The sequence below is a fragment of the Papaver somniferum genome, chromosome 2, assembly GCF_003573695.1.
Source record: "Papaver somniferum cultivar HN1 chromosome 2, ASM357369v1, whole genome shotgun sequence".
Lineage (NCBI taxonomy): Eukaryota > Viridiplantae > Streptophyta > Magnoliopsida > Ranunculales > Papaveraceae > Papaver > Papaver somniferum.
Window position 1 is genome coordinate 32,898,631 of NC_039359.1, and position 12,041 is coordinate 32,910,671.

A 12,041-nucleotide genomic window follows, 5' to 3' on the forward strand; every position below is an offset into this window, starting at 1 on the left:
AGGCATCATATTTCTACGGGAAATGGTTCCTAACTTCTGGCAACGCTCACAAGAAACACAATGACTATGGGAATCTTTAAACAATGAAGGCCAGTAAAATCCACACTGCAAAATCTTAGCAGCAGTCTTCTTAGCACTAAAATGACCCCCACATGCATGTTCATGACAAAAGGAGATAATACTAGACTGGTCACTCTCAGATACACATCTCCTAATAATCTGGTCCGAACAATACTTAAACAGATAAGGATCGTCCCAAAAGAAATGCTTAACCTCGGCTAAAAACCTAGAACGATCTTGCTTACCCCAATGTTGAGGCATTCGACCAATAATAAGATAATTCACTATATTTGCATACCAAGGTGATTGGGAAACAGAGAACAATTGTTCATCAGGAAAACTATCCCTTATAGGAAGGGAATTATTAGGGGAACTAACAATTAGCCTAGACAAGTGGTCTGCTACCACATTCTCTGCACCCTTTTTGCCTCTAATGTCTGGACAAAATTCTTGTAACAAAAGGATCCATATAATCAATCTAGGTTTGGTATCCTTCTTGGACAAAAGGTATTTCAAAGCAGCATGATCAGTATAGATTACGATCTTAGAACCTAATGAATAGGATCTAAACTTATCCAATGCAAACACAATGGCTAGCAATTCCTTCTCGGTAGTTGTATATTTAATTTGGGCATCATTCAGAGTTTTGCTAGCATAGTAAATCACATGGAGTAATTTGTTTTCTCGCTGACCTAGCACAACGCCTATAGCATAATCTGAAGCATCACACATAATTTCAAAGGGTAGTTTCCAGTTAGGTGCCTGGACTATCGGGGCAGTAGTGAGTAAAGTTTTAAGCTTATCAAAAGCCTTTAAGCAAGCATCATCAAAGACAAACTTAACATCTTTTGCAAGCAAATTGCAAAGAGGTCTAGAAATCAAGCTAAAATCCTTAATGAATCGACGGTAAAAACCTGCATGCCTTAAGAATGACCTAATATGTTTTACGGTTTTTGGGACCTGTAGAGTCTTAATAAGGTCAATTTTGGCTTTGTATACCTCTATACCCTTTGAAGAAACGATGTGCCCTAAGACAATTCCTGATTCAACCATGAAATGGCATTTTTCCCAATTAAGCACTAAATTCTTTTCCTTACACCTAGTCAACACTAATGTCAAATGATGCAAGCACTCATCAAAAGATGAACCAAACACTGAAAAATCATCCATAAAGACCTCTAAAAACCGTTCTACCATATCAAAAAATATGCTCATCATACAACGCTGAAAAGTCGCAGGGGGGCATTACATAACCCGAAAGGCATGCGTCTATACGCAAAGGTACCAACGGGACAAGTAAAAGTGGTTTTCTCTTGGTCTTCTGGGGCAATAACGATCTGATTATAACCGGAGTAGCCATCTAAGAAGCAATAGTGACTATGTCCAGCTAATCGCTCTAGCATTTGGTCGATAAAAGGAAGGGGAAAGTGATCCTTCCTTGTGACCTTGTTCAATTTCCTATAGTCAATACACACACGCCATCCCGTGGTCACTCGGGTTGGGATTAATTCATTATTATCATTCTGGACTACAGTGATACTTGATTTCTTGGGGACAACCTGAACAGGGCTGACCCACTTACTGTCTGAAATTGGGTAAATAATACCCGCATCTAACAACTTAAGCACCTATTTTCGAACTACCTCTTTCATGTTAAGGTTCAGTCGACGTTGCATCGCCCTAGAAGGTTTGGAGTCTTCCTCTAAATGAATCTGATGCATACACACAGTAGGACTTATACCCTTAATGTCTGCTATAGTCCATCCTAAAGCTTCCTTATTGTCTTGAAGTACTTTTACTAGCCTACTTTCCTGATCACTATCCAAATCGGAAGCTACAATCACAGGTAAAGTCTCAGATGGGCCTAAAAACACATACTGTAGAGTATCGGGTAGTGGTTTAAGGTCCAACTTTGAGGGCTCTTCTAAAGAAGGAATTAGGGTAATCTCAGAAACTGGTAACGGTTCGAACCTAGCTTTCCATTTATCAATGTCTTACACAGGGGTAGAATCTAATAGAGCATTCACTTGTTCAATAGTGCTATCGTCATCAAAATCTAAACCAAAATGGGATAGACAACTTTCTAATGGGTCTTCAAATAAAATGTTTGGTAATGACTTCTGAACTAAGGCTTCTATCATGTTCACCTCTTCAAACATGTGTCATCTAGCTCATAAGGTAGCTAACTGACATTAAAAATGTTCATCTCTATAGTCATATTACCAAAAGATAAATTCATCACACCATTTCGACAGTTAATGATCGCATTTGACGTAGCTAAAAACGGGCGACCTAAAATCACAGGTATCTGGTTCTCTGGGTCAGGGACAGGTTGAGTATCTAGGACCACGAAATCCACTGGATAGATAAACTTATCGACCTCAATAAGGACATCCTAAATAACACCTCGAGGAATTTTAACAGACCTATCAGCTAACTGCAGTGTTATCTGAGTAGGTTTCATTTCACCAAGTCCTAGATGTAAGTACACATGGTACAGAAGTAGGTTCACACTGGCTCCTAAGTCAAGTAAAGCCTTTTCTACCCGGTGTTTACCTATTGTACAAGCAATGGTAGGGGAACCTGGGTCTTTGTACTTTGAAGTTGTAGTGTTTTGAATAATTGAACTTACGCGACTAGCTAAAAAGGCTTTCTTATGGACGCTAAGTTTTCGCTTTCGCGTACACATATCCTTAGGAATTTGCCTAATTGCATCTAATAAAGGAAGGTTTATGGTAACTTTCTTAAAAACCTCAAATATGTCATTAAAGTTCGATTCCTTGTTTGTTGGTACTAATAGCTAAGGAAATGGGGCTCTAGGCACAGAATCATACCTCTCAGGAACTGAGTTGTCATCATCAGAAATTTTATCAGTTTCCTTAGCTAGTGGTCCTGAGGGGTGAACTACAGTATGTTCACTATCAGGCATGGTTACCTGATTGTCTACTATTCTACCACTCCTAAGGGTTCTAATAACATTCAATTGATTCTATCGTTTTGTACCTACTTCATGAACTCCTCTAGGATTTGGATTAGTATGACTAGGGAACCTACCATTATCTCTCTCACTTAAGGTCTTAGCTATTTGGCCGACTTGAAGTTCTAACTTAGCAAGGCTCTGAGCATTAGTTTGAAAATTTTGCTTGGTTTCCTGTTGAAAACTAACATGTCTCTATGCTAACATTTCCTGAGTTTTTGCTAACATCTTAATAGATTCCTCTAAGCTAGTCGTTTTATTTTCTGAGCCTGATGTATTCCTAGTGTAGCCAAAACCTGGGGGAGCATTAGAATTATTAGACTGACCCTGACTCTGGCCCTTAGACCATGAAAAGTTCGGATGGTTTCTCCAACCAGGATTATAGGTTTCTGAATATGGGTCAAACTTCTGACGATTATCAAACCTAGTGTTATTATATAGAGCATTGGCTTGCTCTTCATTATTCCGGCCTTCCCAAAAATGCTCCACTCTACCACTAGTGTTACCCACTTCTAAAGCTTTTAACCTTTTCACTATAGCAGCAATTTTGTCATCTGATTCATAGCCTCCTTCTACCCTATTAACGTTTCCTCTGCCGAGAAGAATTGTTTTCTGGGGTCCCCTACTACTTTCCCATTGTTGGGTCTTTTCGGAGACTTCATGCAAATATGTCATCGCGTCATCAACTGTTTGGTTCTCAAATCCACCAGTACACATAGATTATATTGTGGTTGTGGTGGGATAATCTAAGCCCTCATAAAGGATCTGAACTAACCTAACCTTCTCTAAACCATGATGAGGACATTGGGCTAATAAATCATTGAACCTTTCCAAATACCTATATAAAGTTTCTCCCTCTTGTTGAGAAAACGTGCAGATTTTCGTCCTAATAGATGATGTTTTGTGCCTAGGGAAAAACTTGTTCAAAAAGTCAGATGTAATTTGTTCATACGTTTCGATTTACCCGGAAGCCAAACTATATAGCCACGATTTAACTTTATCTTTCAGGGAAAAGGGGAATAACCTAAGTTTCAAAGCATCATCATCTAGGTTTCTAATCCTGAGGGTACTACAAATTTCCTCAAAGTCCCTAACATGGAAATAGGGGTTTTCATTTTCTTTCCCTAAAAAGATTGGGAGAAGCTGTAAGGTCCCAGGTTTAAGTTCATAAGTTGCTTCCATCTCAGCTAACCTGATACATGAGGGGCGAGTAGTCCTAGTTGGATTCAACAAAGCTTTCAAAGTTGTCATTTATGGCGCTATAGAAGCAACATGGATTCTCTACTCAGTCAAAGGACGTTCAAAAACAGACTCTTCAAAAGTCGGACTCTCTAGATTAAGGTAATCGAGACGCTTCGAACTACTAGGTTTCCTCGTTAACAAAATTCTAGTGTCTGTGTCATTTCTTTTCCGCATTATATTTTATTTATATAATATAAATATCTCAGGTTGTGCGTTAAGATCAATCATTTCTTGTAACTGGCCTTTGGGTTGTTGAGTGAATTGATTGACACCCTAACATTGGTCTTTGGTACCGTTCAAGTTAATCCTCTTATATTCAATCGGGCTCGCAAATCCCTATTTGTTGATTGCGTATTGAATCAAGAGATAAAGATATAAAACTCTTTGATATACTTTGTATAGATTGAGTCTAAATGTCTAGTTGATTCTCTTGAAAGTATATTGGAGTTTGTCTATTCAAATTTCCAAACAAAATATTGGGTGTGGTTGTTGGACCCCCCGTTTTTTCAATTGGTATCAGAGCAGGCAAACACGCTAAGACCTCACTAATGTGATTTGTAGATAGTGGTAAAGAGTGATTCGATTCTCGAACTTGTGAAGGATAACTTTAGACTTAAATTCAAAACTAAATAGAAAACTCGCTAATAATTATAACAAACACCGACAAAGTTGGTATCAATATTAAAAGAACACTGAGGCTAAGATTCCACTATTTTCCCAGTTTAAAGTGATTTAATCCAATCTTTGTATTCATGCAATTTTCTCGTTCAATTTGATTCTTACTATTGCAACAAGTAGATTTTCAAACGCAAAAACTGTAAATACCAAGTATGAAGCATCAAAAGTCTTAAACTAAGCATACTCCATCAAAATAGATCACAATTACTCAAATAAAAATCATATTCGATATTAGTTCCAGGCAAATAATCATAATAAAATTGCAATAAATAGATAAAAGAGAACATACCACTTCTTGTTGGAGAAATAGCTTCCTCTAGCGCCTCAGCAATGGGGTTTAGCTCCTCATATCAAAAACATGCTCAAAATATTTATTCATGGCTCCAAAGTGTTTGAAGAGAGTGAAAATACAAAAAAAAAAAAAAAAAACAGATCAATTGCAACGTTTATATGCGTGGCAGATCGACTGTTACTAACTATACAGAAGATGTGAGACTGCTGGGAACGATACTATGTGTGTCGTGGATAAACCACACTTTTCTGCGACTGACTTGGGTCATCTAATGTTCTTCAGCTTCGTCTTCTTCCTCCTGCTGCTGCAACTTTCTCTGCAGCGTGATTTCTTCGTACCAGAGCTTCCCCTAAACTACGTAAAGGCCCCAAACTACTCGACCCCTTCTCTGAACTTCCAGCCGCTCTTATATACACCTCAGGACCAATAAAACCTCCCGGAAATCTTTTGTTTCTTCTCTTCTTTTCTTCGCTGCCAAGTTGCGAATAATCCTCTCCAAGTTTTCTTTACGAGTCTTTTAGTCCAATCTGACGTCCCTGAATCTCTCAAGGATAAAACTAAATCAACATAGAGTAATCTTTCCTATCTTTTCACGTAACTTCCAAAAATACAAATAAAATCCCGTCAACTTCGTTTCTTCCCTGTTTTATCAAATCGGTAAACTTATCCCTGTTTTTCCGAATACAAGAGAGTTACCAAACCTGCTTTGAGGTCTAGTGTTAATACCAGTCCATATCCGGGTCCAAATCCAAGAAAATATCGACCCAAAATCCTTCCAAAGTAACACACGGTGACTGTATGGTTTACGCAGGTGAAGTTGTATTTTCCCACCAAATTTCAAATGGGAAAAGATGAAGTGCCCCTATCCAAATCCAGGGTGCCTTTAAGACTTGGGGTGTTGATAGACACATTTTTGTGTCTGAATTGTCCTTAGTGTCTCTATTGTTAGTGCTTGATTTTGTACTTATTATGGTGTTTTTATGTTTGTGTAGGTGTTTTTGGAGAAATACACTTGTGTGGAAAAATTTGCTCGAATAGTGATGCTTGCACCTCTCTGAGAAAATTAATAAAGGCACCTGCACTTTGGATAGGGGCACCACCTTCTTCTTCATTTTCAAACAGAATATTGGCGAGAAATTTGGGTTTCAACAGTAAAGGATTTACAATTTTTAAGACAAGAATATCTTCTTCCTTATAAACAAAAAATCTATGAGTATTAACTACCGGAGTTTTGAAAAAAAGGAAGTTATCTTCTATTAAACATGAAAGATATCTTAGAGGATTTTCTCTTGGATTTGATTCCGCGAATTAAAGAAGATTTGGGTATAATAAAGAAATTTAGAGAATATAAAGAAGAAGAAAAATTCTTGAAGATATTTTTAATTAAAAAGAAGAAGATTTTGGAGTTATGGAAGAATATATTTGATTAATGGGTTTGTGTGTATAAATAGAGAGCAAGAGAGCACAATCAAGGGAGAGCCGGTGAGCCGATAGCCAGTTTCATAATTTTCTTTTATTTCTTCTATTTAGTTTTCTTTGTAATAATGAGGAGCTAAACCCAATCCTTGGGGCTATGGAGGAAGCCTTTGTTTCGGTAAAAGTGATATATTTCCATTAGTTAATTACAACAACTCTATTATGATTTTTGAATTGAACTAAAAATTGTTTATATGATTTTGATTAGTTAGGTGTATTTTCTCTTGATAGAATATGCTTGCTTTAGGGTTTTGATATTCTATGCTTGGATTAACATCTATTCTTTTGGAAATCTACATGTCTAGGCAATACTATTAGAATCAATTTAAATGTTGAGTTGCATAATTATTGTTTTATTAAATCACTAGTATCGACCAATGGTGGAATCCTAGCCCCATTCTCTCCATAATTTTCACAACATCTTTTTAGTTTAGTTCGCTATTTTTATTTATTACAAAATCTAAAAATCCGCTTTCACAAGTCTTGAACGAATCATATTACTACAACAACTTTGAAATTACATCAAATTTTTGGCGCCGCCGACGCGGACTTGTCTTTAGGCTAGAGTTTTTAGATTTTTTTTTTAGGTTTTTATTTTATTTGTTCTTCTTTACGTTTTTGAATTTTTGTCTTTTCCTTTCAGATTTTGGAATTTGGAGCGAAAGAAAAGTTTGCTAAAGCTTTTGGTGAATACTTAAAGACTTGGAGTAAAATGCAAAGCGAAAGGAGCGAAAGAAGAAGATTTTTTTTTTATTTTATAAAAAAAGAGAGAAAAAAAAAGAGACATTTTTATTTTTTGTAGATTTTTATTTTTTAGGTTTTTATTTTATTTGTTCTTCTTTACGTTTTTGGATTTTTGTCTTTTCCTTTCAGATTTTGGAATTTGGAGCGAAAGAAAAGTTTGCTAAAGCTTTTGGTGAATACTTAAAGACTTGAGTAAAAGGCAAAGCGAAAGGAGCGAAAGAAGAAATTTTTTTTTATTTTATAAAAAAATAGAGAAAAAAAAAGAGAGACATTTTTATTTTTTGTAGATTTTTATTTTTTTTAGACTTCCTTTTTCTTTTGCACTTTATGTTTTTTGGACTTTGGACTTTAAATTTTGGGACATTATTTTTAAACCCTACGGAAGGGTAGTTTAAATATAAACTGTTTGCAGAGAAGGACGACGATTACGATATCGTCTCGGCTCCTCGGGTTCGTACATGACATAAGAGTCGTGGCTCGAGTCGAGTACAAAGGTTCATCCCCCGTCTGGTACGGGAGGTAAGTTTGTCGAAACACTCGCGAATCCCCTGTCAGCGAGTTATTGTCTTCCTTCGTATGCATATATGTTGAGGACTTGAAAACGGCTGCTTTAATTTCTTAGTAAAGGGCAAGGAATGGCCATACAAGATAAGGGTTCGGATTTTATCACCGTTCTCTTCTTGCCCGCCTTAGGAAAACGACACCAAACGTGAACCTAAGCCTAAAATTTTGACTAGAACGAGACCGATAGGGTAACGATCTTAACAGGAAAGTCATTCGAAAAATATTGATTACTCTTTTAAGCATACTTCGAAGTTCTTGATGATTTCTGTAAGTTGAATGCGTGACTGCGCCTCCTTGTAATACCGGTGAGGCCTTGGGTATCAAAGCTCCACCGAGCTTCCCTCGCCTCTATTCAACTTACTTTAACTCGGATTGATTCCAGAGGGGTTTGCTTAAATTATAACGAATTCCCTTTCGAAGGATTAGAAGCTGGTCTAGAAACAATCTAAGTGGAGCCATCATGCTTTTTGTTTGATAGAAATCAGTAGGTTTGTTGTGGTGTAGTCATCCTTGTCAGTGGGTTTATTTTGAGAATGTCAAACTGGTACAATAGCCAATACAACGAATATCCAACTGAACAAAATGGACATTACTACTTTGACCATAGTATGAATAGTGGTTGGGAACATCCTCCTTTTGAAGGTTATGGGTCATACCATGATGAGCCTAATTACTATTCACACACCCACAGATCATACGAGCAAAAGGATCCTCCTATTTCTCTAGAAGAGTCTCTCAAGAGTTTCGATGAGTCAACACAGAAGTTTCACTTATTTATGAAAGAGACTTATAATATTCCGCTTCCAGAAGAGTCCATAGAGCAGTCAACTAAGATGTCTCTAGAAGAGTCCCTCAAGCAGTTTAATGAGAGTACAAATAGGATTATGGAAAAATTTGCTCAAGATAGTCTTAACTTCCAATATAGTGTTCCCAATACCACCCTTGAAAATAAGGATAGTTTTTATTCACATAATCAAGATGATGAGGTTGGAATTGGTAACACTACTAGTTTAGATGAGGTTCAACCATTTTTATATTATTATAATGATGATTATGATGAGGATATTGTTGATGAAGAATCAGACACATATAGGCATAGTGATCAGGAATTTGTTACTCCAATTGAGCTTTACAATAATAATATTATTTCTAGTTCAAATACGAATAATTTTAGTAATTATTCACCTATTCAAAAGGACGAGGATTTGACTAGAAGTATCCCCGTTTTAGACGATGTAATATCTCCTTTTTGCGAAGCCAATAATGGTTTAGAGGAAAGAGTTTACCATGAGAATATTTTTTAGAGTCTAGCGAGTTAAAAACTTTAGTCTTAGAAGAAGATAAACTCGTAGAGATAAGTGAGGATACTGATTGTAACTTAGAAGAATCAATTGACCATCTTCAAGAATCTGATGATCTAGAAATTAGGGAGATTGTGACTAGTCTATCTAGAGACACTGAAAACTCTAAGTTTGGGGGTGATTATCACTTTCCTAGTGCCTTACCTTTAACTCTCAGAAAGGTCCTTCACTTGGTACTTGATATATGTGCCTCAACCATTGTGCCAGAATACCTTCATACTAGATCTCCTGGACCTAATAATATCCAGGAAGAAGTTCAGTTGTTAGAAACCCATCCTCTGGTTGATATGGTTTACCCAGGCGATAGTACCCAAATTGACTTTGTTTTCCCACCAAATATTTTTCAACCAATTGTGGGAACGTATAAGTTTCAGATGTGTCAATTATTGAGTTTTGAGACTAAACCTAATTACTTTAGGAGATTAAGGTCGACACATTTGTTTAAGGAAGACCACCACGTTCATTATGGTCAGCTGTGTAAGTCAAATTTGATTGACTTAGAGGATCCCCAGTTATTCAGGTTACTTTTATGTGCTTCTAAATTCTTAGTTGAGTATTTCCAGACTTTACAACCTGACCTTCAGGATCCTGCCTTTGAGGAAGTCCAGCCGATGAACATCTTTTATCTAGACCCAGTTATAGAACCCGAACCTGAACCACAACTAGATATTGTTATCTTAAAGTTAAGTAAGGGTATGTTCGGTATCTTCATGGTCTGTTGCAATTTTCTCTTCGTTTGGGTAACACTTTTTGATTCAGATGACCCGCAATTATTCTGGCTGCTGCTATATGATTCTTCGTGGTGACTAATCCTTTCTTAGTCTGGCTGAAGAATTTAAACTTAGCACTTCCTGGGAGGTAAACCATGCTCATGCAACACGGTAATATCTTTCCTTAACTCTTTTGCTTCAAGTGGTAACAGTTTCTCCTTGTTCATGTTTTTAATTTTATCTTTAGAACATTGAGGACAATGTTAGATTTAAGTTTGGGGGTATGGGAGAAACTTTTAGTTGCAATAAATAAACTCCAGAGCCTAGAAATTTATGCTTATTAAGGTTGGCACTAACCAATCTAAGTGAATGGGAACATCTTGGTTGTAGGAGTTGAGGAACCAATCTGATTAGATGGAAACATCTAAAGAGTCTATTCATAAAAGCACAGAGCTCAGGTGTTAGAATTAAAAAAAACATGGTAGTTTCGCCATATCTCGTTGAATCCTAATCCTTCTGTTTTTATTTTTTAAGTGATTTGGTGGGGCACACGATTCAAGTTGTTACCTTTGCTAGGGTGGAATAGAGTGATTGAGATACCAAAAAAAAAAAAAAAAGAGACCAGACCATTAGACTAACCGGAATAAATTCAATAAAGTCGACCACTGGTGCCCTTGTATATGCCAGTTGTGTTGACCTAGAGTTAGGTTTATCAACCACTGGTCCCATTGTATATGCCAGTTGTGTTGATATTAGTCAGACCGGTATCTCAGTCCATTAGGATAGGTTCACCTTGGCAGAGGCCTTCAGACTGATATGGGAAACACCGTTCACTTTTAACCATCTATTTATCCATCTTCTTAATCTTTCCATGTGATTGGTTGACTCCGGTTATGATGTACAGAAACTATCTGAGTAGAGCTCTGTCACTTGTATATGAATTTTAGCATGCTGAGTGCAAACTCGTGTACATCAATTGGAATTTCGCATCACGGTACTTCCTCCTGTAGTCAATGAGAGTATGCCAACCAAGGAGATTCTTTAGTGCCTTCCAATGTTCTGCGTAGATAGCTAGGGTCTGGAGTAAAGGTTTTGTGGGTACACCTCTGGTAAACCCTCCGGAGACAACACTAGGGCCACCTAGTGGTTTAACGGCTTGCTGCACGTGCTAAGTGTAGTCATTTTTCTAGATTTTCTCGAGGACTAACAAATAATAAGTTTGGGGGTATTTGATAGACACATTTTTGTGTCTGAATTGTCCTCAGTGTCTCTATTGTTAGTGCTTGATTTTGTACTTATTATGATGTTTTTATGTTTGTGTAGGTGTTTTTGGAGAAATACACTTGTGTCGAAAAATTTACTCGAATAGTGATGCTTGCACCTCTCTGAGAAAATTAATAAAGGCACCTGCACTTTGGATAGGGGCACCACCTTCTTCTTCATTTTCAAACAGAATATTGGCGAGAAATTTGGGTTTCAACAGTAAAGGATTTACAATTTTTAAGACAAGAATATCTTCTTCCTTATAAACAAAAAATCTATGAGTATTAACTACCGGAGTTTTGAAAAAAAGGAAGTTATCTTCTATTAAACATGAAAGATATCTTAGAGGATTTTCTCTTGGATTTGATTCTGCGAATTAAAGAAGATTTGGGTATAATAAAGAAATTTGGAGAATATAAAGAAGAAGAAAAATTCTTGAAGATATTTTTAATTAAAAAGAAGAAGATTTTGGAGTTATGGAATAATATATTTGATTAATGGGTTTGTGTGTATAAACAGAGAGCAAGAGAGCACAATCAAGGGAGAGCCGGTGAGCCGGTAGCCAGTTTCACAATTTTCTTTTATTTCTTCTATTTAGTTTTCTTTGTAATAATGAGGAGCTAAACCCAATCCTTGGGGCTATGGAGGAAGACGTTGTTTCGGTAAAAGTGATA